The 27,650-nt window shown below is 41.0% G+C and overlaps 1 long non-coding RNA gene across 3 annotated transcripts in view; it reads right to left on the bottom strand.

Annotated features, from left to right (window-relative positions):
• The window catches only part of LOC117980266 (uncharacterized), a 208,409-nt gene that overhangs the window by 45,649 nt on the left and 135,110 nt on the right, over positions 1–27,650 (bottom strand). The window contains exon 3 of one of the 3 annotated variants that reach the window (XR_004671513.3): positions 16,918–17,028. The exons of the other annotated variants lie outside the window; for them this stretch is intronic. This is a non-coding gene — a long non-coding RNA (uncharacterized LOC117980266). The remainder of the gene's footprint in view (positions 1–16,917; positions 17,029–27,650) is intronic. 3 annotated transcript variants of the gene reach the window in all.

The following is a 27,650-nucleotide window of genomic DNA, read 5'->3' as shown; positions in this document are numbered from 1 at the left end:
GTGTTAGGACTGGTAACGTAGGTTGGGTACAGGTCATGAGGTACCTAGAATGTCTATGTTAACCTGGAATTTATTAGAATCACAAAGAGGAGCCACTGAGCAGTTTTAGGAACCCATGATACTGTCCCACGGCAGTAAAAAGCGTGTGTTTAACAGTAATACGAAGCATGGAAAAGGAGGCGAGGCTGGTGATTGCCAGTCCAGGCAGCCAGCAACCACATGACACCATGGCAAACAGTGAAGGCCTGAGACGCGGTGGAAGTGGTGGGGATGGAAAGAAGACCATGGACACAAGACCCATGGCAAAAAGACCTGGCAATGGATAAGTGGGTGAATGAGGTGTCAAGAAATGATCAGATGCTGATGGTGCCACTAATGCACATCCAGACAAAGCTCAGTGTCTGGGAGTAAACTGTCAAACAAAAAAATGTCAGTGTGAAGAACTTCCAGTTTAAAATGACACCTGGCTAGCAGTCCATGACTCAACCTCTCTCAATTTCCCAGTAAATATACATACATTCCCCACTACATGTTTTAAAGAATGAAATTCAAAATTAGCATAAATACAAATTGCCAAAATGTGGAGAAACATTTTCACCAACTCCAAGACAGCAGAAGGTGGATTCAGAGAAACAGTGAGTGGCCAAGCTACAGGTGTTCTCCTGAAGCAGGGAAACCCACACATGGCAAAGAAAGTGAGATGGCCTCTGGTCCTTCCCCTGTCTGCCCTGTCTCAAAGGCCCAGGTCAGTGCTGAACAGTAAGTTCTATTGTACAAGTGCTTATTTCTAAGGTACCAGAGTAAAACACCAATCACCTGTTCTCCACCGCATCCTCTCCCACTAACCCCACCCCACTCACATTTTCTATTGCATCTGTGAACTGAAAGCAACGAGCAGGAAGTTGTCAGGGTCTAGAATCATGCTCTGCATCCTAGTGGATGTAGCCCTCATATTGAAGCTACATAAGCAAGAAAAAAGACTCTAAGATATCCAACAGCAGTGTGTGCCGGGCTTCTAAATTTCCACCAACTCCCTCAGTTCAAAGTGTCAAAGAATCAAGCAAGAGAGTGAGATCTTATTTCTCTACAGCAGAGCCACAAAATCTGTGTGTTGGCAAACACTGAATGCAGAGGGAACTTGTCTAATCTAAGGATTAGTAAACACCAAACTAAATAGAGGGCCTATGAAAAAAGTATGAAACCTCAGGGGAAAGGGAACAATATCCCAGAGATCAAGAAGATGAACACACCTTTGAAAATGATTTACTATCAAAAAAAAGAGAAAATGGTATGAAATATTTTTATTATTTTCAGTAGGATCTAAGAAGATATGGCCTCTCTGAAACAGGAGCAGAAAGCCAAAAAGCTGAACTGAAAGAACGCAATGAGATGAAAAGACAACGCCATGGAATGTAAAGACAATAAACCCAGGTGAAAAGGAAGCTGGGTGAGATAAGGAGGCTGAAATTACAATATGAGAAATGAAGTCAGCACTGAGGGCAGTAAAACAGACCTTGGGAAATCTAACCAGTAATGTGCAGAATGGAGTTGAACAGAAGATAAAAGGGGGAGGGAGGTCCAAAAAAATGTGTTATTTTTTAAGGCAAATGGGAAGATGATATATGTAGAGCACAAAGAAAGGAAATTCAATCTGCAAATAATAGGTGTTACCAAAGACAGAACCAAAACACAGTAGGACCAGAGCAATGATCACAGATATAATTTGAATGTAGTAGACATAAACTTCTATAAGAAATCTACTTAATTTTTCTGTCTCAGGATTGTTGTCATTAAAATGGGGGTTTAAAGCATAATGCAGAGAGTTTTATGAATATTTGAAGGAGCGTCTATATGTTATTTGCTTGCCTTCAATATTGGTAGATAGTAAATGCTAAGTAACATCAGTTGTAATTTATTATTACTCTATAATAGCTCATGCAAATTAGTAAGCCGAAAAAAAATAAAAGTACCAAAAGTGTGATGAGTTCATTCATGAAATAAAACTATGAATAGCATATAAGCATATGAAAAATGTTCACCTCATTAGGAATCAAAGAAATCCAAATTAAAGCCATGAGTTACAACTTTTCCAATAACAAATTAATTACGGTTCTTTTTCTTTAATGATGATGCTCTACATTGAGAAAAGTGTGCTGAAATCCCACTGCTTTGCTGGTGGGACTCTAAATTTGTTCAACCTTACAGTTGATATTTATAGATCAAAAAGATTAAAGAGATTTATATTTTTGTTATGGACTGAAGGCTTGTGTCACCCAAAAATTCACATGTTAAAGCCCTAACCCCCAATGTGACTGTATTTGGAGAGAGTCTGGGAGGAGGTGATAAAGGTTAAATGAGGTCATAAGGGTGGGGCTGTAACTGATTAACTGATAGGACTGGTGGTCATATAAGAAGAGGAAGAGACACCAGAGCTCTCCCTCCACCATGTGAGAATACAGCAAGAAGGCTGCCATCTGCAAACCAGGAAGAGAGCCCTCACCAGGACTGGCACCTTGTTCTGGGACTTCCAACCTCAAGACCTGTGAGAAAATAAATTTCTGTTGTTTAAGCCACCAGATCTGCAGTATTTTGTTATGACACCCCAAACAAACTAATAAAATTATTTAACCAGAATCTCTTCTAGGAGTCTATCCTAAGGAAGTAATCAGTGAAGCAGGCAAGGATTGAGGATGTAGCCTGCAGCATTAGAGGAGTAGTTAAAAATAACCTCAATCTCTAACAATAGATGTTTGGAAAAGTACAAAATATATATTGTTGAGTCTTTTGCAACCATAAAAGCAAATGTTAAGGCTTATTTAATGGTACAGTGGAATAATCGTTATCTAATATTAATACAAAAGTAGAGCAAACTCTATATCAATATGATTCTTATTTTGTTAAATTATTTATCAAGTATATCCACATAGAGAAAAGAATAAAAGGACATACATCAAAAAAATTTTAAAAATCAACTGAACATGGAATATTATCTCTGATGGTAGTCTTTTTCTTTTTTCTTTTTTTTGAGGTGTTGTAAATCTTCAACAATCATCCTGTGTTATTTTTACAATAATAAAATACATTTTCTTTTTAAACAAAACCTATGAATCTTGCTTCCGTCATTAGCTTGGAATAGTCTTTAAAGAGAGCCTTGTTTCTTCATGTTATGCTTATGTCCTGCCTGTAAAGTTTTAGAGACATTATCTAGGTCATTCACCTGCATTCATAAAACAATGTCATAAAGAAGTTTTCACTACAGGATGCTGGCATTGTTATTTTGTTGGTAACTCCTGCATGATCTTACCTACAATCTCCAAACAATTGGGCATGTACCTAGGAGTTCTATAATAGAGCTTAGCAAAATTCTTGCTTTTGTCTTTAAGACATATCAGTCCAGTTGGGCAAGATGGCTCATGCCTGCAATCCCAACACTTTAGGAAGCTGAGTTGGGAGGATTGCTTGAGCTCAGGAGTTCAGGACCAGCCCAGCTCAGGCAACATAGCAAGAACTATTTGCTAACTAAAATTTTTAAAATCAGCTGGGCATGGTGGCATGCTCCTGTAGTCCCAGGTACTCGGGAGGCTGAGGTAGGAGGATCACTTAAGTCCGGGAGAGCAACGCTGCAGTGAGCTCTGATCACACCACTGCACTCCAGCCTGGGTGACACAGCGAGACCTTGTCGCAAAAAAATAAAAAATAAAATAAGGTATCTCAGTCCAAAATCGGATCAGTTTCCGTCGAATTTCAAAAAAGGAAGTGAAGTAAACATGAATATTTTCTTGAAAAAGACACCACAAATATACCAAAATGGAAAATATTTTGTGGAAGAGAGAAGAAATTTACTCTAGATTGTTTCAGAAGAAGGAACTAGAATCAAAGGGTGAAGCCAGAGGAAGGAAGATTTTGGTGCAGAACTGAGAACTCATTAATTAGAGATTCCTTGCAAAGTATGAGTCCCCCATTACTGGTGGTTAATAGCAAACAGATGACCATGTGTTTGGAAGGAAGAGAAAACAGAAAGATTTTAATAAAAATAAATAGGTTTATTTAAGGTTTAAATAAAATAAAAGTTTTTTTTATTTTTTTACATCTCCCAAGTCTCCATCATTCACAGAAAGATAATTTCTACATTAAATTTGAACCAAACTGAAAGGCAGACTAGATAATCTTTAAGGCAAAGTAGCTATATCATTTTTGGTCCCAGCTGAGCACTTTTGAGAGAAAAGAAGTGATAATAATTACACCGAGACAGGGGCTTTCAGGTTAAACTGAAATGTATGGTCATCCTACTCTAGGGTCTCTTCCAACTCTTTGACACTAACTAACTTCTATGTTCCTCAACCTTAAGTGTTTAATCCTTGCTTCGGGGGCTAAACTGTTTCAGCACCTACCTTTGACTGGCTTAATGAAAATGGTCAGACGTTCTGGTGTATAACAATCTTTCTTTGAATGGCTGAAGCAGAGAGGAGGAGAAATGCCAAATTCCCCCAATAATTGGTCCTTGGAGAAAAGAGAGAAGTGAGCACAGGTAATTGGAAGCCTACAAGGTACATGGCACTGGCAACCCCAGAATTATTTTGAGCTGCAGTTAGCAGCATACCTAGGTGATTACTACTTGGATATTTCAGTGTTTCCCAAGTGTAGCTGGAATGTGTGGCTCTGATTGGTTTTCCAGCTGGAAATATTACAGAAACAGGAAGATTTCTGCTTTCAAGTGTCTTGTTGCATCCTGCCTCTGCTTGGCAGAAGCTCTGGTCTGACAGTCATGTACATCTCTTCCGCTGTGCTTTAGGATGGACATGAGTAATTAAGGGTGAGCTACAGCAACGCTCACAGAATCACCCCTGCAACAAACAAGGCCACCCCCAAATACACCCTGTGTGGTTTTACTATGGAGGATCACAGGGCCATCAGTTGGAAACAGGTGATAGAGAAGATTTTAAAGGTAGGCTTTTGTAGATACCCATTGATGTGATATGATTTTTTCAGGGTCCCTGCCTTTTCTGAACATCTCTTCATTGGCCTCTCAAAAGTACCATGGGCTAAGGCATCATGCTCTTATATTTCCTATTGTAATGCATAAGCATTTTATCCTAGAAGTAAGACAGGAATTGACTTGTGATCAATAGTGTTTATATTTCTACACCCAGATTAGAAACTCTCCCAGGGCAGAGAGTCTTTCTATATTTTTGTGTGTTCTCAGGGCTTGGCAAAGAGTAGGGGGTAATGGTGGTGGTATAATAGTGTTGATAGTAATCATCATAATGGCTATCTTTTTTTAAAAGAGAAGTTGGTTATTATAAACAGAAAGGGCAGGGCTTCCAAGAGAAGTTAGGAGAATTTTGAGAGGGAAAGAAACCTTGTAATGACCCACAGATGCTATCAAATGTGGACCCAGTTAGGACTGCACAGCAAATAATTTTGAGCAGCTGGAAAGCACCGGGTCTATGAATGAGACTTAGTCTATCTCTGCTACTACAACAAAATACCTTAGACTTGGTAATTTATAAAAAACAGAAATTTGTTTCTTACAGTTCTGGAGGCTGGGGAGTCCAAGATAAAAACACCAGCATTTGCTGTCTGGTAAGTGCCTTTTTGCTGCAAACTCACGTGGCAGAAGGAGCAAATGCTGTGTTCTCACATGATGGAAGGACGAAAAGGGACAAAGAGATTCCCTTAAGCCCTTGTATAAGGGCACGAATCCCATTCATGAGGGCAGAGTCTTCATGATCTAATCACCTCCTAAAGGCCCCACCCTTAATATTATTGCAGTAGGAATTCATTCTCAAATTGAAGTTTGGAGGGAGAAAGGGAAAGATCTAAAGTAGATTAGAAGCCTCTGAAACAAATTAAATAGAGCCGAAGACAAACCATGCCTGGTTAGAAATTTTACCTAAAGCTTGGGAAACACACAGACAGAACAAAGGTGACCCTATACCTGAACAGAGAACCAGGTCACATTCCCAGAAACCAAGAAGATGAGCTCTTTCTAGAGAGGTTTGTGTGTCAATTAATGGGTGATTGATTTAAACTGCAAGGAGAGATCATGTGTTCTAAGGCATCCTTATTAAACTCTGGCAATTGAGCAGCAGGGAAGAACAAAATGTGCACATTATCTAAAAGCTAAATGGTGATAGCTTCAACTCTTTGTACCTTCAAGAAAGCCAGTACTTTGAAGTTGTTGTAGCATCAATCCAGCATCAAGCTCCTCACCACAGTCAAAATCAGAGAATGTATTCTGTTTTTACAGGGCAGCAAAATAGATATTTCACAGCGACTCTTGACTTGTTAAACTAGCCTCATCTCTAAGCTTTCCAAATAACAGCCAATAAGACGGCAACAACAAAAGCTCCTGGAATGAAACCAAACTATTGTTTGAGGAGCAATGTCCAGGCCTGGACACCTCCCTGGGTACTGAGCTGATAAGGACAGTAGTAACAAGGCAGCTTTCATATTAAGTATCAGCCAGGGCAGGTACATTCTAGGGGTTCAATGCACTTCCCAGGTGCCCAGAAGCACACCTTCAAGCAACTTGAAATAGGTAGGTACCCTGGGGACCTGAGTACTGCTGGAAGACTAGCGAAGCTCCAGAAATAGAACACGTGCAGGCTTCTTTCTAGCAAAGGTTATGGGTTGTCCAGAAAATCCAGCAGGCAAGGTAAGAATAACTTGACATAACAGGTGCTGTGGGCAGTTACAAACTGAAGAATAACCTACATGTGAGTGTCTACTGAGGAAAGCACAATGTACCTCCCTCCTGATGGACCAGAGATGTTACCATCTTCATGAAGGATGCCAATAGCTAATAAGCATCACTAAACACTGCTTTTTCCAATAGAAAACACTGTACTAGGAGCCAGGAGACTTTGGCTCCAGTCCCCACTTTGCCACCAACTTGCCCTGTGACCCTGGACAAGTTACTTTTCTCTTAATTTCCATGCCCGAGCAGTGAATTAATGATACCTTCCTTTCCGGCTCCAATTAAGTCTTGATGACAGGGCTGGGTGCAGTGGTTCATGCCTATGATCCCAGCACTTTGGGAGGCCAAGGTGGGAGGAACACCTGAGGTCAGGTGTTGGAGACCAGCCTGGCCAACATGGCAAAACCCTGTCTCTACTAAACCTACAAAATTAGCTGGGTATGGTGGTGGGAGCCTGTAATCCCAGCTCTCGGGAGGCTGAGGCAGGAGAATCACTTGAACCCGGGAGGTGGACACACCTTTGCACTCCAGCTTGGGCAACAAGAGTGAAACTCTGTATCAAAAAAAAAAAAAAGTCTTGATCACAGGAGTATTGAATGAAATAATGTCTGTGAAAATTAGACAGTAGAATTCAAATGTAAGTCATTGTTATAATTCAACTGAAGACAGTTTGGTAGGATAAAAGCTAAACTAGTGGACCAGGTGCAGTGGCTCACACCTCTAATCCTAGCACTTTAGGAGGCCAAGGCCAGTGGATCGCTTGGCCCCAGGAGATTGAGACCCGCCTGGGCAACATGGTGAAACCCCGGCTCTACAAAAAATACACACAAAAAAATTTGGCCGAGCATGGTGGCACATGCCTGTGGTCCCAGCTACTCCAGAGGGTGAGGTGGGAGGATCATCTGAGACAGGGAGGTCAAGGCTGCAGTGAGCCAGGATTGTGCCACTGCACTCCAGCCTGGGTGACAGAGTGAGACCCTGTTTAGGAAACAAACAAACAACTAAACTAAATAATAGTGTTATATGTTGAAAGAGGCAAAACAGAAAATCCTTGCAAATGTTTCTCAACTAAGAAGACAACTTCAAATCATTTGTCTTCTAAATAGTACCTAATGCCATGAAAAGAGCCTGCCAATGCCTTCCAAACAATCCTATTTATCACTTGAAAACTCAGGCGATGTGGCTGGAATTGATGAGCCTGTTTACTCTATGATTTCCATCCCTACCTTCCCTCCCTAATACGGTACACAGAAGTGGGTGAGTGTAACTCCTGGCAAATGAATAGACAGGAGTGCCAAATCCCAGGACCAGCTACTATCCCCTCACCTCCATTCCCCTGTCGCAGAATCATAGAGACTTTGAAACTTGCGTGTTTTCCTATAATCTTCAACATGTGCACTCATTTCTACTCCTCCTTTCATAATTGAGTAGTGAAGAAGATAATTTATAAACACTCATGCCTCCATGGCTCCAAAAAAATATTTGAAGTTCCAAAGAGGCATAGAGGCAGAACGTATTTAAACATAACCAGGGGGTGGTGGTAGAAAGCTGCAGGCCTCAGAAGGAATTTACTTGAGACTACGTGGGCTCTGCCTCTACAAAGTCCAGCTGCTGTGAACTATTCATTTGTTGGCAGAATTTGCACTGAGTCCATGGGACAAACATTTTCTCTCTAGAAGTTTCCCTGGATTATCTCTTCAGGCTTTATCATCCATTTATAAGATTAAAAATCATATCACATAAAACTTGACTCTAGAAATATGAAACTAACCAATGTTGTTTTTCAAAAGTTCTCTGAAAAATAAAATGGATTATGCAGGAAAATTTTGTAAATGGAAAATATTGCATATACAGAGTTTGAGGCAATCCAGGACATTTTAAGCCAGAAAGCAGATGGAATAAGAGCAATATAAATTACTGTAACTGTATTTTGCCAATTGCAAAGTGACTCTAATGCCAAACAGAACTTCTTCTCCCCAACTTGTTGACTGCATACATATTTGTTTTTAATTTACACTTGGTAGAGTTTGGTGAGATGTTTGGAGTTCGAATGATAGAATCTACAGGTCTAGGGAACACCAAATCTAGCCAAACCACCCACAAAGTATCCAATTAAGGAAACAAGCACATAATGTACAAAAAGGTATTTTCAGTGAAAAATAATATTCATGCATGTTATATAAGCCAATTAACAAAAACTGTGCCTGTAGCAATTTTTAAGGAATGTCTTACAAATAGGAAGTACATTAAATACTGAACAGAAGGACAAAACTTCATCAGCAGTCCTTCCTGGCCTTGGTGCTCTCAACATGATCTCCAGCCTGTCTCTTAGATGTCTTGGCAGCTTCCCAAAGGAAGAGTCTTGGCCTCTGGTCGTCAGACTCAGAGAATCCTGACTTTAATCCTGACTCAATTCACTCTAGACCATCAATTCAGGGCTCAGTAAGATTTGTCCAAATTACCCTGACTGGAGTCAAATAACGCAGTCCTATGAGAATCTAACCAGCTAATTTTTGAAAGAGGAGGGAGAGGTTGACACAGATTTTTCACTGCAGTGCAAATTGTAGTAAAGGGACAATCTGATGACTTCTTGGTGAATCTGTCTCTGCTTCATATTCCAGTAAGGTGCTCGGGCCTTGAGCCATTTCCTTGGGCTAGGTTTGAGCTAGGGTGTGATTTCATCAACAGGCTATTTTTAACCAAGGCAGCCTAGAAACCAGCCTCAGGGGACTCGTGCCGAGATAAATTCACACAAATCACTCCCCAGCCCACTGACCAGCAAGACTCCTGCTTGGACAAGAAATCTTGCTCCATAGCCTAAATTATGACAGCCTTGAACTTTCAAAGCCCAGATTTTCAATGACAAGCCACTTTAGAGTCTGGATGATAAGAATGGAATGAAGATTTCCCCTGCATCTGCAGTCTCTCCTCCCAACCACATAAATACAGGGTAGCACAGAACTGCATATTCATGATAAAACAAACAGGCACTACAAGGTGTTTGCTGCATTCTTACATTTTTTTTAATAGGCAAGACCTCTTTACTCTTTTACCTCTGCCCCAAACACATCTTCATACCCCCTTGCCCAGTTTCAAATCTCATGCACTGCCACTATCGGGTAGAAAGACTCAGGAATCAGCATCTGGAAATACATTAATTTTGCATGAAAATGGAGGATGATAGCAGAAATTACAAAGAGACTACACACTAGAAGCATCTGTTCATTACAGCATTTTAACGTGCAATTATGGAACAGCATGAAGCAGGGTGGATGAGGAGGAGGAGGAGGAGGGTGCCCAGGGAAGGCACCCTCCACCCCAGGTGTGAAGAGGGCAGGCAACTTTGGAGGGAGCTGGAAGAGACAAACCAGGGAAATGAAACTGGCTTAACTCACTCAGATGTGGAAGAGCATATGCCCTGATAATACAGGTGAGGTGAGAGGAATTAGAACTCCCCGTCCCTAGGAAGTGCAGCGTCAGCCTTCATTCAGATCTCTACAGCAGTGAGAAAGGATGCAAGGACTATTCTTCTGGAATCCCAGGAAGGAAGACTGGAAAGACAGCACATCTGACCCAGTACCCATGTGCAAGCACTCGATCTGTGCCAAGCAAACGCAAAGATGCAGAGTTTCATACAATCATACACTGTGATCATTTATCAATCTCCTTGAGGTTTCATAGTCAACACAATGGCATAGTTTACCACAGGCCTCTGCCCTTCAGAACTCAACCAGTCTCTTGGCAGCTGCTTCTAGAATGGGGGTTGGGGGTGCAGTCCACCACGAGAGCTTTGAGGCAACTGGGCAGCTTCAGGCACCTCACGGCTTCTCCTTCTGAGATAATTCCCACCACAACAAACCTGTATGCCTACAGGAGTGGCGAAGGTAGCCACCATCCCAGAAATAAATGGTGCATACCATCGGGGTTAAACCCAGTGCTGAAGATTTGTAAATTCCATTTCCTGCAAAGTTTCTGGGGGAGAAAAGTGGGTGGGGCTGTAGAGTGCAAACATAACAACATTCACGTACCTCAGAGGACGGTGGAAAGAAATGGCTAATAAAAATTATTACAAATCACTTCACACACATAAAGTGCTTTATAATAAATACTAATACTTTAATTCCACACTGCTCGTTTCTAGATTTTAAGAGTCAAGCTGAAAGAGTAAAAGTAGTAAGCTTCATATTCTGTCGTTTTCTAGTTTTAAGCAAAGGAAGAAAGGAAGGAAAGAGAAAGAAAGCCCAAGAAGTCAACTTTTCAGTTGCTGCTTATGTAACAGGAGCCTGTGAACTGCACCAGAAATTAATTGAAGGAAAAGTAACTGTAGGGGAATTGCTTGGAGAACTGCCAGAAGGGTTTTAACAGCTGGAAGTTGAAAAGTGATTAATTTTGACAGCAATAAAAGCCTCATGTTCATACATAATTATGCTTAGATTTGTGGGCTGCTGGAATTTTTTCTATGCGCTATTAACCTTTTGCTGTCCAAATTGGAATTTAGATACCTTAAATGAGTCTTGATTTTTAAATTGAATAATAATTTGCTTTCCATGGCATTGACTCATCTCAAGACATGGAAAGTTTCAGGGGAAACACAGTAGAATAACAAGCAGGTAGGAAATAGCTTCACATATCCTTCTGAGTATTTTTGAAACTTAATAGAAATAAAGGCATCTCATTTTGCCCTATGCAGGAACAACAACAACAGCAACAACAATAAAGCATTTAGGAAAAAGCATTCAGAACAAGCAGGACAAGATACTGAAGCAACGGTATGTTGTCAACTCTACAATTCAGCTGAATTCATAGCACTAGGAAATAGAGATAAAAGTGTAAGAAGATATTCATTATGGTTTAAAGGTCCCCTCTAAAATTCATGTTGAAAACTTAATCCCGAATGTGGCAGTATTGAGAGGTGACCCCTTTAAAAGTTGATTGGAGCATGAGGGTAGAGCCATTCATGCATTAATGGATTTTCAGGTTAATGGATTAATGGGTTATTATGGGAGTAGGACTGGTGGTTTTATAGAAAGAGGAAGAGAGACGTGAGCCAGCATGCTCAGCTCCTTCACCATGTGATGCCCTGTGCCACCTTGGAACTCTGCAGGGTCTCAGCAAGAAGGCTCTCACCAGATATAACCCCTCAACCTTGGACTTCCCCGTCTTCGGAACTGTAAAAAATTAATTGTGTTTCTTATAAATTATCCAGTCTCAGATATTCTCTTATGAGCAAAAGAAAGTGGACTAAGAAAATATTATAATGCTACATTCAAAAATATTGACTAGCATAGGATTAAACTGAGTTCTAGAACTGCAGTATGGCTAATTAGCTACAAAAGCTTAAACACATCACTTAATTTCTCTGTAACTTCTCTGTTTCCTGCATAGGAAGAGAGGGCTGGAGTAGATAATTTAGAAGATCACACTCACTCTAAAATCCAATTATTTTAAATAATCTGTTTTGGGATTAGCCATATTCTGACTTTTTTTCTTAGTCACCTTTACTATTCTTATATCAACCAGTTTGACCAGATAGAGTGAAATCTTGGTAATATAAAATATTTTCAAAATAATTAGAAATAGCTAATATTTAGTAACAATAATTGCAGTTTGCAAAGCACTATTCTAAGAACTTTATAAATATTTGATGTATATACCTATATATCTATAATATTTTATGTCAATCCTCACAACCATCATATCAGAGAGGATTGTTATCCTATTATTACAAGTATTATTATTTTTCCCACTTTACAGAAACTGAAACAGTAGAGTGGTTACATGACTTCCCAAAGTCAATTAATACCAAGTGGGAATGCAAAGATTTGGGGAGTTTCCTATTATTCCTAAGAAAATATATGTTATTGTAGACACAGTAAATTTATGTCATGAGTGGTGGAACAGAAATAAGAACAATGAACCTGAACTCAAAAGAACTAGATTTAGCCTTGGCCCTTTCATTTTCTGCACTGTTACCTTGAACAGTTCAACTTTTCCATTCCAGTTTCCTTACTTGTAAAGTACAGGAGTCATCTAAATCAGTGGCTCTCAAGATGTGGTAGCCAAACCAGTGACATCGCTATTATATGGGAACTGGTTAGCAATGCAAATTCTTGGATCCAACCCAATTAAGTTCTTAATTCTCAGATAGGTCCCAGACCTACCAAATTATAGTTCCTGGGCGTAGGGTCCAGCAGTCTCTATTTTGACAAGCCCACCAGGTGATCACAATGCATGCTAAAGTTTGGAAACCAGTGGCCTAGGTGATCACTAAATTACCTTCTGATTCTCACATTCTGTGATTCCATCTCTGACTGTCTGGTTTCAGGTCGTTGAATTTCAAACTGATGTGGTTTTGCTCTATTTAAATACCTCTTCCCTGATTCTTTGTGCCAGAGGATGGGATACCTAATGTTGGCTCACTGGAATGATTTTTTCTTTAGTCATCATCTGAGCATTGCAGAAGAATGAGGTTACTGTGAATGCTTTCTTACCTCAAGCAAAAGTATAAGATTGAATTCCAAAGCCAGAGCCTCAACAGAATCTGAGTTCTTAATCCAATGCCATGCCCCACATGGGGGCTTAATAAATCCTTGTTGCTGCCTGAGGCAAACGACATCCAAGCTATGATTAGCAGCCTGAAGGAGCTGGCATGTGTTTGCTCCCATATTCCCAAATGTGCCAAAATTAGACCTGCCTGTCTCCTCCAAGTCAAGAGGGAGGCACCTACGGATAGAATGTCCAATTTACCTCTTAATTTAATGCTCCCATTGCCATAGTGTTACCTGACAAATACAACTCACTTGAAATCAGAAGCCTGGACAAACAAACAATTCCAAAGGTATTCACATTTATTTGAGGCCCAATTTTAAATGGGCCTTCACCTTGTTCTCTTTCAGTAACCACCTGCTCTTCAGCAGTGGCAGAGGAACACCTCCAGGTTTCAGGGCCAACCATGATATGAATGCCCGATGCCTTATACTTAATAAACCCTCCTGTAAAAGCAGAACACCAGGAGACTGCATACCATGATATACAATACTAAAAACAGGAGAAGAGCAAAGACTGGTGTCTCTGCTTCCTTTGTATTTCTCATGACACCTCATTAACATAAGCCATTGTTTGCTGGTTTTCTTAAAAAGATACAACTAGAAGAAAGAAGCAGAAATGCAAATTCCATTGGATTTCAAAATTTTCTGAGAAAAAATAGAAACTTAGGAAAGAATAATATATTGAAAGGAAAGATGGGCACATAAAGAAATATAAACTTGTTAGGAGTTATAGTTATGAAGCAGGTGGAGTTTCACTCTTTAGAGCCAAATAAGTCTAAGACACATGGGGAATAACTCTACTCTTTTGTTTTATGTGAGTGGAAAACCATAAATATTTATTCTAGTCCATCCCAAAGACTAACAATTTTACATTTGGCCATAATAAATATGAGAAGGGCTAAAAAAATTTACAAACCATTTCCCAATCCAAGTTTACTTCAAATGATATGTTAGCAAATGCATTACATTATTTTATTAAAAATAATCTAGGTATAATTTTCCAACTTGATACCTGTATATTGTGATAGCTGCAAAAAGAAGTCAAGCTGATATTTTGGGATTTATTCTGGACTATCAGGCACAATCTATTAAGTAGGTGCTATTATTGTCTCTATCTTACAGATGAAGAAACTGAGGCACAGAGAGGCTAACACAGCCAAAGTTACAAAACTAACTAGCAAATAAAATAGCTTAGATTCAAAACCAGGAACTCTGTCTCCAGAGTTTATGCTCCTTGATACTCATGTCACTCTTGTTTTATTTATTCTGTGTATCACTTAGGAATGCTTTGGTGGCAAGTAACAGAAAACCCAACTGAGAGTGACTCTTAAAAATAGGAATTCATGTGGTCAGATGTCATAGCTCACGCCTGTTATCCCAGCACTTTGGGAGGCTGAGATGGGCAGATCACCTGAGGTCAGGAGTTGGGGACCAGCCTGACCAACATGGTGAAACCCCGTCTTTACTAAAAATAGAAAAATTAGCCAGGCATAGTGGTGCATGCCTGTAATCCCAGCTACTTGAGAGGCTGAGGCAGGAGAATTGCTTGAACCCAGAAAGTGGAGGTTGCAGTGAGCTGAGATTGCACCACTGCACTCCAGCCTGGATGACAGAGGGAGACTCCATCTCAAAAAAAAAAAAAAAAAAAGCAGGAATTCATTTTTCTCGCTAAGCAGCAAGTATGGAGAAAAGCAACTGCTGGGGGTTCAGTTGCTCTCTATGCCCTCAGGGACCCAGGTACTCTCAATTCCACTGATCAATCATCTTAGAATCCTCACGCCTACCATGTCATGGTCCCTGCTGTTCTAGATGGTACCTCCCCATTCCAGGGAGGTAGAAGGTGTAGTCCCCCTGCCTTCTTGGGGGACTTTGTCTTTTTCCATTTGGGAAACTACACTCACCTCACTGGACTGTCCTTTACATCTCACTAGCCAAAACAGGATCACACACTCATTCTTCACCCAACGAAAGGCCCAGCAAAGTGAGATGATGGTTACTGGTTTTAACTAATCATGCTTTATTTTTGGGGCTTGGAAAGGAAGCTGAAACTAATGAGCCTCTACCCAGCTCCTGAATAAATTAGACTTTTTTTAGTGAGAAAGGAGAGTGGGCAGGAAGGAGAATGAGTGTTGGATGACAATAGACAGTGTCTGCTGCACTCCCCTACTTTGGATATTTGGTTGCTCTTTATTGTTCAATACCTGATTCCCTTGAACTGTGGGAAGGCACTGTGCTAACAAGTGGGAATAAAGACAAAAACCATAATCTCTATATGGTTATAAATTGCTGAAAGGCTTCATTTGAGAGAACCAATTGCATACCCAATTTTAAACAAAGAGGTGAAAGAACTTAAGTGACATATGGCTGAGTTGGCAAATGGCTGTCAACAGAATCCAGGAGGCCTTACCTTGGCTTTGAGTACACAATAGGTGAGATAAAACAAGCCCCAAGGTACTCAGACTGTAAAATGACAGAAAGGACAAGCCTTGTGTATGTGCTTAAAAATAGAGTGTACATTCAGTATTCTCATAGCATTAAGCATACAGAGTTGGTTTATACCCACAAGTAATCACAGTATAATCTGAATTTCTCCAGGCCTTACCTGCTGCTGGGTATAGATAGAATCATGCAAAAGTAATGACTCAAACTTCCCTGGCACATGTCTCTGCCAGCCCCTGCTTTGTGTTTCTGGGAGTCCCCATGAAGTCCACAAAAGTACACACAAACCATCCCAAGCCCACTGGGGTTGCCCCTGCTCTGGCTTGACCCAGTGCTACATAATGGCTTGGATCAGAGCTGGAGGAGCAACTCTCTCTCCTTCATGTACCCACTGTCACAAGGGTCTGAAAACAGTGCAGCTAGCACCTCCTCTCTCCCTAGGACCCAAACATGTGGCCACAGAGCTGGGCTGGGCACAGATTCAAGTGACAGTGACTGTGATCAACTGAGTATCTCTTCTCTTCCTCAAATATCACAGCTTGCCGTTGCATCAAATCATCTTGTCTGGCTCTTTTTCCCTTAGGACAACTGACTAATCACCTCTGTCCTAGGAACTTATTCTTAGGAAGTAGCCAGACACATGGTCAAAAATATGCATTAAAGAGTCAATTACAGAGCTCTTAATAATGGTTAAGAAAAAAAAATAACCTTAATTTTATCAGTAGGAGACTGGTTAAATGAATTACAGCATATTCATTTTGAAAAATAATAAGCATTCATTTAAAATGATGAGGTACATCTACATTTACTGATGTGGAAAGATATGATATATTGTTGAACTTGGAAGAAAGTATGATCTCATTTTTATAAAAATATAAGTAAACACATGCTTACATGAATGTATGTGCATTAATGTGTGCACACACACAAAGAAAAATAGAAGTTATCTTTGGACAACAAGATAAGGGTATTTTTGCTGTTTTCTTTATATCTTTCTGAAAAACAGGAATGTTTTTACAAGAAGTATGAATTGCTTTCATAATCATAAAAAGATAAAGCCATATCTATTTTGAAATATAATTATTTTAATAAAATAGGCTTTAGTAATTGATCCATTCTTTAGGGTGAAATTGTGGAGGGGTATAAAATCTCCATTTAGCGATATCACTTAATAGAAGGAAGGTCTAATCATTTACTGGAAATTCGTGGGTAATGTGCAGGAAAACCAACCTTGACAGAAAGATGATTGGTACTGGACAGCTCCTGAAAAATACAGTGAGGCTGGGGAGAAGTGCAGTGCCCCAACAGCGCTGTTCCTGGAAGCCCAAGAAATCACAATTTCTGGGAAAAAAAAAAAAAAAGTATGCAGAGCAAAGCAAACACATGGGTTGCTGTATTTTGTGGTTGCCTCTTTTTAGCCTTGGCTCATTTTTTCTATTGGTTATTTTTTTCTAACTGATTAGTAAAAGCTCAAAGCTTAACAACACCTGGCATTTACGTCACATTTTTCCCCCTCTATTTGTTTGCCTTTCAAGATTTTTGTGAAATTTTATGACACATAGAAGTTCTCATTGTTTGTGTGATAAAGTATAACAGTCATCTTTTTTTTTTTAATGATTCTTGGCTTTGGTATCTTGCTTGGAAACGCTTTTTCTACCCCCCAAAACACCAAAATTATTCACTCATATTTTATTTAACCTATACATTTTTATCTTTTATAATTGTTAAAAGGAAAATTACAGGTAAATTAAATTTAACAGAGTTTAACTGAGCAAAGAACGGTTTGCAAATAGGCACCTCCCCCACCACCAGAATAGACTCAGAGACACTCCAGCGCTGCATGTGATCAAAGAGAATTTACAGACAGAAAAAAAAAGTGATGCCAGAAACAGCCTGATTGGTTACAGCTCTGTGTTTGCCTTATTTGAACCTGGTTCGAACTATCAGCTGCCTTTGGTTGGCTAAAGCTTGGCGATTTGTATGAGTAGGTTGCAGTCTGTTTACACATCCAGCTGGGTTTCAGTTCACTATATATGGAGGAAACTTTAGACCAAAAGTCTCATATGTAAGGAGACAGCTTTGGGCTAAACTTAATTTAACATAATTATTAAATTGATCGAATTTGTGTGTGTGTGTGTCATGTATGAGGTAGTGATATAAATGGTTTGTACCAATTGGTTGATCATTCTTCCCAACACCATTTATAGATTTATCCAGTCTTTTTTTTACTGATTAGAAATAATATTCTTTTTTTTTTTTTGAGACGGAGTCTCGCTCTTTCAACCCAGGCGGGGCTGCAGCGGCGCTATCTCTGCTCACTGCAAGCTCCGCCTCCCGGGTTCACGCCATTCTCCTGCCTCAGCCTCCTGAGTAGCTGGGATTACAGGCGCCCGCCACCGCGCCCAGCTAATTTTTTGTATTTTTAGTAGAGAGGGGGTTTCACCGTGTTAGCCAAGATGGTCTCGATCTCCTGACCTCGTGATCCGCCCGCCTCGGCCTCCCAAAGTGCTGGGATTACAGGCGTAAGCCACCGCGCCCGGCCTTGTTGTATATCAAAACAACACAAATACACAAGGGTACGTACATACATAGCCTTGGGTATGTTCTGGACTTAAATTGTTGAGTTCCATTAGCCCACCAGCCTATTCCTGAGCTGATACTATACACATTACAATCATTATGAATTTAAGATGGTTTTAATTTTCTGATAAGGCAAAAAGACACCCTCATTATTATTCTTTTCAAAAATATATTAGCTATTCTTAAATGATCATTCTTCTGAATAATTTAGAATTATGTGGTCAAATTCCAAATAAAAAGCCATTAAGATTTCTATTGGGATGGCATTAAATTATAGATTAATCTATAGAAAAAGAACTTAATATTTTCAACAGGAAGCCTTCTCTTTAGTCTCACATTAGGATTTTGTAAGTTTCTTCCTATTCTTCCTGGATGTTTCTTGGTAGGTTTGTGAAAAGTTGATTTTCTCTGGCCCTTCTCACCCCTTGTCTGGTCCCATGCAGTGTGTTGGAATCTCTTTATCAGATTTACAGTTGTAGGACAGGTTTGTATATCTATAGCTCTCAGGCAAAGTTTCAGTTCCCACAGACTTTCCTTCAGTTTTCTTGAGGTGGTACCTTCCCCTGACCTCCACTATCTGGTTTCTGGTTCCAGAGAAACAATTTAATCATTCTCATTTCCAGCATGCTCTGCTTCCTGGGAGTTTATTTATTTCCTGCCACAATGCTTACATCATAAAGACTATAACTCATTGTACTGGTTTGTTTATTTTTTTTTCTGCATAACAAATGACCACAGACTTAACAACTTAAAACAACACACATTTATTATCTCACAGTTTCTGCGGGGCAGGAGTCTGAAGATGGCCTAGCTGCGTCCTCTGCTCGGAGTCTCACAAGGGTGCTATCAAGATGTTGGCTGGCTGCATTTCTTTCTGGGTCTTGAGATCCTCTTCGAAGCTCAGGGGGTTGCTGGCAGAATTCAGTTCCTTGCAGCTGTAGAATGCAGGTTCCTGCTTTCTTGCTGGCTGTCAGCCAGGGCTGCTCTCAGCATCTAGAGGCCCCCTCTGTTCCTTGCATGTGGCCCTCTCCCAGGTCCACTCATGATATGTCAGCCTACTTCTTCAAGGCCAGCAAAAGAATCTCTTGTTAGGGCCCACTAGGACAATTCTTAGATAATGTAACATAATCACAGGAGTGACATCCATCACCTTCACCATACTCAACTGGCTAGAAGCCAGTCACAATTTCCACTCATTCTCAAGGGGAGGGGATTATTCAAGGGTGTATCCACCCCACTCAGGCCTTGGACCATTGTCAGCACACCACTACTTCCTGATCACCTTTTTTCTGAGATTTGGGGTCTTGGCCTAAATATGACAGGGTGGCAGCCTGAGTGGGGACAAGAGGCAGAGGGCAGGTGGCTGTGGGAGAAACGTATAGAGAGGCACTCTGCTCTCCTCACAGAACTGGACAGTTTTCTGTTTGATATAGGCACCAGGTCTTCAAATGGGGGAGGCAAAGTAGAGGTATGACATATGAGGAAAGCTACACCGGTTATTCTCGGTTCTCTCCATCTGGCTTAGAATTATTGTCAGTTTCTTCAAAATGCTGGAATTTGGTTGTTAGTCATTTTTCAGTGTTGTACGTTTTATCTTTTTAAAAATCTCTTTGTATATATGTTAGTGAGAAGTTAGGGAAAATGGCTAGCTTCCTGATGCTTTGAACCAGAGTTTCAACCAAACCAGTTTCTGGCAGGCTTCTGCTTCTGTCTTCTTGAGATGGCACCATGCCTTGGTTTCTAGTTCTTTCGAAGCAAGTGCAAAATTGAGAACAACACATTTTATAAGAACTTTCTTGGTTCCGTTGTGCTACCTCAGGGAAACCAAAGAGATCGCTAATCTATACCTTGCTCAGGAAGCTGTGGGTATCAGAAATGTATCTGCAGTACTGGTAGTCATTTCATCCTCCCAATAACCTAGTGAAGTACATATTATTATCTCACTTGATGGAAGTGGAAACAGATGCTTTGACTAAACAAATAACTTTCCCGTTTTCGCACAACTCAAATCACAGGTTGCCTAACTCCATAGTTCTTTCTATCACATTATACTTTCAGGGTGGGGGAATGTCTTCTGAAATATTGAGAGGCATTTAATAATAATCAACAAGTTTCTTCCAATCTTCATTCAGCCTACAACCTCACAACCCTAATGTATAACTTTCTGAAATAGGGAGTTTTTTCACAGTAAAAATGGACAGCATTCTTTTTCCTGTCATTACTCCATACCGCCTTTGCCCCACGAATTTTACAACCTGAAAAACAAAGCAAGCAAAGTCAATTATTGAGAGATCTGGTAAGCACACAGAGCGGCTCAAACTCAAGGTTTTTATTCAGCCGCACTCAAATACCTTGTCTCATGTATCCCAGAAGCAAGCCACACTAAGCAGGGGTATAAGCCAGTCAGAGGGAAACTCCCTTCTCTCTTTTGGGAAGCTCTGACCAAAGTCTCCAGGGCGCACTGCAACCAGCTGGAGGAAGTCTTAGTCTGTTTGGGCTACTGCAGCAAAGTGCCATAGACTGGGTGGCTTAGAAACAACAAACATCTATTTCTCAGTTATGGAGGCTGGAAAGTCCGAGATCAAGGCTTGGGCAGATTTAGTGTCTGGTGAGGACCTGTTTGCTGGCTCATACATGACCTCTTCCAGCTGTGTCCTAATATGATGGAAGGAACAAAGACGCTCCCTTGGGCCTACTTCGTAAGGCCAGGCCCTGGTGACCTAATCACCTCCCACAAGGCCCCACCTCCTCACAGGGGGTTAGGATTTCAACATGTGAATTTTGAAAGGACACAAACGTTCAGACCATAGCAGGGGAGGACACAGGTGCAACAGTCAGAGTTCCTGGGTGCTAGAGTCAGAGATCCTGAGGCCAGGTGCCTGCCAGCTGCCTCCAGGGAAAGGTCATGTGATGGGTGGTGGGACTGTAACAGACACACACCAGGAGTAAATTCCTAAATAGCAGGTGATACAGAAACTGAGGGAGATGTCTTGCAAAACGAGACCACACAGCATGCCAGCAGGTGGAGGTATAGACCCCCATGTCTCCCAGTCCCCATGAAAATATACAGCTGCTGCTGACCACAAACCCATCCTCCCAGCTGCCCGAGCTGCATACCTGCCTGCTAACTAGGTGCAAGTAACTACTGAAACCAACCTCAGCACATTCCTAAGTGTTTATAGGTCATAAAAGGTCTATTTCTCATGCTTAGTACCCTCATTAGGCCCAAGTTTTAGGCCTACCTTGGGTCCATTCCCGCAGCAATCTTGGGCAAGTCATAAAATCTTGCCCATTATCAGTTTCCTGTGATACAGTAGTTCTCAAAATGTGGTCCCCCAGCCGGCAACATCAGTACCTTATGAGAACTTCTTAGAAGTGCAAATTCTTGGGCTCCACCCCAGACCTACTGAATCAGAAACTCTGGGTATGGAACAGAAGGATCTGTTTTGACAAGTCCTCCAGGTCATTCCGATGCATGTTAATGTGGGAACCACCGCTCCCTCCAATACCTCATAGAATTGTGAGAATTAAATAAGATAATACATTGTGTTCTGCTACCATTTCTGTAGTATGAATTAGCCCATCAGAGATTGATCACAGAGAAATGACATCAGTATAATGTGAAAATTGCACTGGTTTCCATAATTTCGTAGGTAATTTTTACTAACCAAGAAGTCCTGAGATAGCAGGAGTAGAACCATAACGTTCAATGGGAAGGAAAAGGCTTGAGGTTTGGCTGCTGTACCAGCAGCAGAAATCTTTTTGCTGTATTCCAGGAAATGTTTAAATGAGTATCTGCCACCAGGGCTACCTCCTCAGGTAGGTGCACCTCCAGCCTCGTGAGCTCTCAGCTTGTGGAAGGTTGTCTGGCTTCCTGTGTGCACCTTAACAACAGCCCTGTGACTCCAAGCTACATTTCCATTGCCCTGTCCCAGCCCCTGCCAGTGCCAGTCTAATTAAAATGTTACCAGCTTTTCATCTTTATTGCTTTTGTGCATTTTAATACCCGTGTGGCAGCTTCTAGCCCCTCAGCTGCTGCCAAGGTGGTCCAAATGTTCTCCCCAGGTAGTAGTGATTGCTTTCCTTAATCACAGTTGCATGGGATTTGAATGGTCTGCCTTGGCCCAACTTTTCCCATAAGTCCTATTATTTTTTATGCCAAGTTTTGCAGACAGCAACATTTTCTAAAAAGTGTAATTTTAGGTTACAGCAGAAATGCCTGTATATGTAAATTACCTGGCACATAGTAAGGGCTCAGTCATTATTATTATTAGTTCATGTCAACCATACCTTGTCCTTGAAATGCTGACCAAAAAAAAAAAAATGAGCCAAGAAAACCCTACAGTGACAATTCCAATACAAAAGCAAAGGAACACAACTTCATATAGCAGGTTTTGATAATGAAAGGCAGAAGTTCTTATTCTCTTTTGCCAATAGTTTTAATGACAGTCATTTGAAGCAATTCCTCCTGTGTTTTTTGTTTTTTCCCAGTTTGAGTAGCTTTTTTTTTTTTGACATGGGGATATTTTATCTACTCCTATGTACTTAAATCTTTAATTACATTCCATCTCTTTCTTTTTGACTTTAGAAAATCAGACACTTATTCTTAGAAATAGCCAGGTGGAGAGTAATTATCTTGGCCATAATTCTCTGATGTTTACAGAATATGGCACTCAGACTTGAAATCTCCGATGGCCTTTGCTGGAAGGGAGTTCAGCCTCCTCGTCCGACATGAATGGGAATTGAGGTCTGGCTCAAGGTCAAACAGCAAAATAGTCTGGCCATGAAAGCCAGCCAGGTGTCCTGGCTTCTAATTCAGTATTCCAGCTCTTAATGTTTACTCTCTAGTTATGCCCTGCTTCATGAGGTCACTTCTAAATTGTTTCCTCAAACCTGGGGTCACAGACTAGTGGTCTGTAAGTCAAATTCAGCCCACAGACATGTTTTATTTGCCCGTGTCGTATATCTTAACAATTGAGAAATTTCACATTTAAAAAAATGTCTTGCTTCACTTGAAAATTCAGAACATCTGGCACCTCTGAGCCACTATTCCCACACGGCAACAATCAGCCCAGCTGAAGAGCACCTTCCCCTTTTAACCGGGATGAGCTCACTCAAAACTGCTGGGGTCCCCCCAACTCCCCATTGCTTGACGTGCATGCACACACCTTTCTGTATTAGTTCGCTAGGGCTGCTGTAGCCAAGCACCACAGATTCTGTGGCTTCAACGGCTGAAATTTATTTCCTCACAATTCTGGCAGCTAGAAGTCCAAGATCAAGGTGTCGCCAGGGTTGGTTTCGTTTTGAGGCCTCTCTCCTTGGCTTGTAGATGGCCCTCTTCTCCCCGTGTCTTCATATGGTCTTCCCTCTGTGCGTGCCTGCATCCAAATTCCCTCTTCTTATAAGGATATCAGTTATATGGATTGGGGCCTACCCAAAGAATCTCCATTAACATAATTACCTCTTTCAAGACCCTATCTCCAAATGCAGTCATATTCTGAGGTACTAGGGTTAGGACTTTAACATGTGAATTTGGAGGAGACACACTCAGCCCATGACACAGTCATTCCTCCTTTAGATTACCTGCTTGATCCCAAAGGCATTTGAATCTGCAACTGTGACAAACAGCAAACCTTGGTTTGTTCTTGAACAACTCAAACCTTCATGTCTTCTTTCATCAATTAAACAGCTCCTCTATGAAGTACCTTAATAATGAAACCCATGAAGTACACTTAGAAGAGACATAAAATTTTAAAGACAGGAAGAACCTCAAAGACTATCTCCTCCAGGGGTTTTCAAACCATTTTAAGTCATGGAAACTTCTAACAAAAGTTAACAAGGAATTGATACGTAAAATAGCTAAACTCCACTCCTGTTTGCCAAAATAGCTACTAAGGGAGCTCCAGAAGACACTGGGCCTCCCTGTATAAAAATCATTTGAAAACCACTGACCTAATCAAATTATTTGGTTTATATCTGAGGAACCTGAGGGCCTTCCACACAGCCATGGCCACACAGAGCTGGGAGCAGAACCAAATCCCCTGTCTCCTGCTTCCTATGGCTCCGGGTCTCTATATGGTTCCAACCAGGATCTGCACAAGGTTGATTGAATAATACTTTTAGGTTGGTGTAAAAGTAATTGTAGTTTTTGACACTACTTTTAACAGCTAAAAGCACAATTACTTTTGCATCAACCAATATCATCAGGATAGGAAAATCTTGACATTTTGTTGGTGAGAGGAGCAAGCTGGAGCTGAAGTCTAGGAGTCAGGAGGCCCAGGTTCTAACTGTGTGTTGTCCATTCTAGCTGTATAACCCTGAGGACAAAGGATTTGACCCCTTTGTTCCTCTTCATATTCAGCACACAAAGGGTTTGACTCTATGAATTCTAATATATCTTCCAATATTAAAATACTAGGCTCCTGTAATGTTACCCTTATAGTAATTATGCTCTCCTTTACTTATGCTCTATTGATGTAAAAGGACCATGATAACTTTTGCCCCAAGAGGCATGTATACCAGCAATGGGCAGGCTCAGCCTCCCCACACACAGAGCTCCCCCGGGCCCTGCCTGCTGACAACCAAGGCCACCTAAACATCCATACTCCAGCTTGTTATCATAGAAAACAAAAAAGAGAAAAATTAAAAAGACCTTCCCCAGAAGAGGTAAAGCCATGTGGCCCACTCTTTGGTCAGTAATATAAACCAAACATTTTGCACCACAGGGAAAGTGGAAGCAAAAGAGTAGGAAGAATTGCTATGCTGTTTGGGAACTGTAATTACATGACTCCAAAGTGGCAATGGCAGGAATTTGTTCTGCAACCAACATTCTAGTAACAACAAGCATATTACTTCATGAGGTTGCCTGCCATGGAGCATACTAATTTTCATAAGTAATTAGCATCTCATTTTGAGCCAAAATCTATGACCCTCAAACATCCAAACTTTGGTTACCACCAACACCCATGTCCTCTTCCTCTTCATGGACACACAGCTGGACTACCTTTTCCAGGCTCCCTTGCAGTTGGCTGGAGCCAGAGAACTGCGTCCTCACCAGTGGAATGTAGGCCAGGTGTTACACGTCTCACCAGGCTTGGTCCATAATATCCTCCCACATGTGATCCTTGCTCTTTCCTCATATGCCAGTTGAATGCAAGGGACTTTGGAGGCAGGGAGGAGGGCAAGGCCCAGGATGAGGAAACCTAGATCCCTGAATGACTATGTGGAACAGAGACACACCCCCACCCCCATCCTCCCTGTGATGTGCACAAGAAATAAATGTTTATTTTGTTTAGTGATTGAAATTTGAGAGGCATCAGTTTCAGCAACTAGCATTATTAACTTTAACACATGTATCTTTTGAAGTAAGACAAGCCTACTACTTCTTGTCTCACTTACTAGACTTAATATATTTTAAGATAGCTCTCATCTAAAGGTGATAAGAAGACAATCTCTTGACTCTCTTCTCCCTTAGTACTTCTCCTCTTTTGTCCTTCCCCAATTCAAGAAATTCCCCAATGTACAATCCTGAGCCCATTGTATCATGGAAGGAGTTTGCATGGGAGGAACACTGAGAGTCTCTTTCTCCCTAACATTTATAAAAACCTAAGCCCTTGGTATTAATAGATCAGAGAGAATTCCCAACAAAATCAGAATATTTGAGACAACTGTCATCAGTGACAGAAGTGAGACTGAGGGGACTAGAGTTTCTCCACCCCCATGGTGAAAAAATATTCCATAGTCCCAACAGTCTTTCTCAACCAAACTGCCACAGTAGAAATAAGCCTTAATGCCCATTGTATCAAATGAATTAACTTCTATAATAGAGTGATACTTATTTATCATCCTTGGGAGAATCTTTAAAAAATATTTCTGAGTTACATGGTTTAGATGAGAAAGGCTGGCTGGAGGAAAGGAGAAAGGAAAAAAGAAAGTGAAAGCATCAAAGAATCCTGGACAGCAAAGGGAAAGGTGCCAGGGAGCCAGCAGAATGCCAAGGCCATGCGGCGAAGGTACTTGGCCTTGTTGAGCTGGTAGAGCCCAGGGAGGTAGCAAGACCCAGGGGAGGGACCTTCTTCTGACCAAGGAGGCGCATCTTAGGCACCTTCTTCTGGCCCAGGAGGCTTTGAATCAGTGACAGCACCATTCTGGAAGGAGCAAGGCTGGCTGAAAGGAGATCCCTCCAAGCTGTAACCTGCAGGACCAACTATTAAGAATTCTCTGGGTCAGGGAACATCTTCATGAATACCTTTGAATGAAACTCAGGACTTCCTAAAATTTCCGTGTCTTTTTCTTTCACCTGTCATGCAGGGTATTCAGAAGGCCTAAAATGATTAGGCCAGATACAGTTCAGTCACTGTTTTCCAACTGTAACATAATTAAGAATATGTGCTGTTTTCTCTCCGTGTTGACAAATAACTCCAAGATACCAGCACAGTCCTTCTTCCAGTGCAAACTCAGTCTTTGGACCTCATGGAAGACTTCCCCAGACCACCACTGTACTGACAGGCTGTGTTTGTTCCTTCATTTGACGTTTGGCCAGGGGGATGTCCTTCCTTAATGAAATCAGAGTCTGGAACTTCACCCAAATATTAGGTTGGTGCAAAAGTAATTGCAGTTTTTGCCATTGCTTTCAATGGCAATGTAGCAATTCTGTAATAATAGGTCATGAGAAGAGGAGGCTCACCACAGGGGCTCCTGAGAAGACATTGATTACCAAGGGGAGGGCTGGCAAGCATATTGTTGGGAAGAAATATTTAGTGAGCTGGTGAAAAATAATGAATTAAAAATTTTAAACTTTTCTTAGCAAAAGAAGATATTTAATAAGTATAAAGTGTTAAAGCTGAGAATTAAAGTAATATTCACTAAAGAGTACACAGCAAACATAAAAAATATAATTACATCTATAACTTGAGAAATATTCATGTGTTATTTTAACCTGGGGCTTTGCATTTTAAGTGAGAGGAAAGAAAACAGATCAACCCAAATTACTGAAGGCCCTGGAAGGAAGATTAAAGGAATTGAGATGGCTTTATTTTGGTGATAAGAAAGCCAAGGGAGGGCTAAATAGCTGTTTTCAAATATTTTAAAGGTTAGTCCCAAGATACAGGCCTGCTGAGCTCAGCCCCTGGCCTTTCCCAACTCAGAGCCCTTGAACTCAACAGCTAACAAAGAACTGCTGTCTTAAGTGGAAAGTAGAGTCAGAAGCTCTCCCATCCTCCCCAGGAGCTTCCTTCTGGGCTTGGGCTCTCCAGATGGGTTACTCACACTCCTATCCCTCCACCTCATCCATTAAGTTAGAAAATTGCTGACTCCCCAAACCATTCTCCCCAACCAGTCCCTGGGGCCTTACTGTGTCTCACACCCCACTAAGCTGCTCCTCA

Source organism: Pan paniscus, chromosome 4 (assembly GCF_029289425.2).
Source record: "Pan paniscus chromosome 4, NHGRI_mPanPan1-v2.0_pri, whole genome shotgun sequence".
In the NCBI taxonomy this organism is placed as follows: Eukaryota; Metazoa; Chordata; class Mammalia; order Primates; family Hominidae; genus Pan; species Pan paniscus.
Note: the sequence above shows the minus strand (reverse complement) of the source record. Positions and strands in the feature narration are given on the sequence as shown.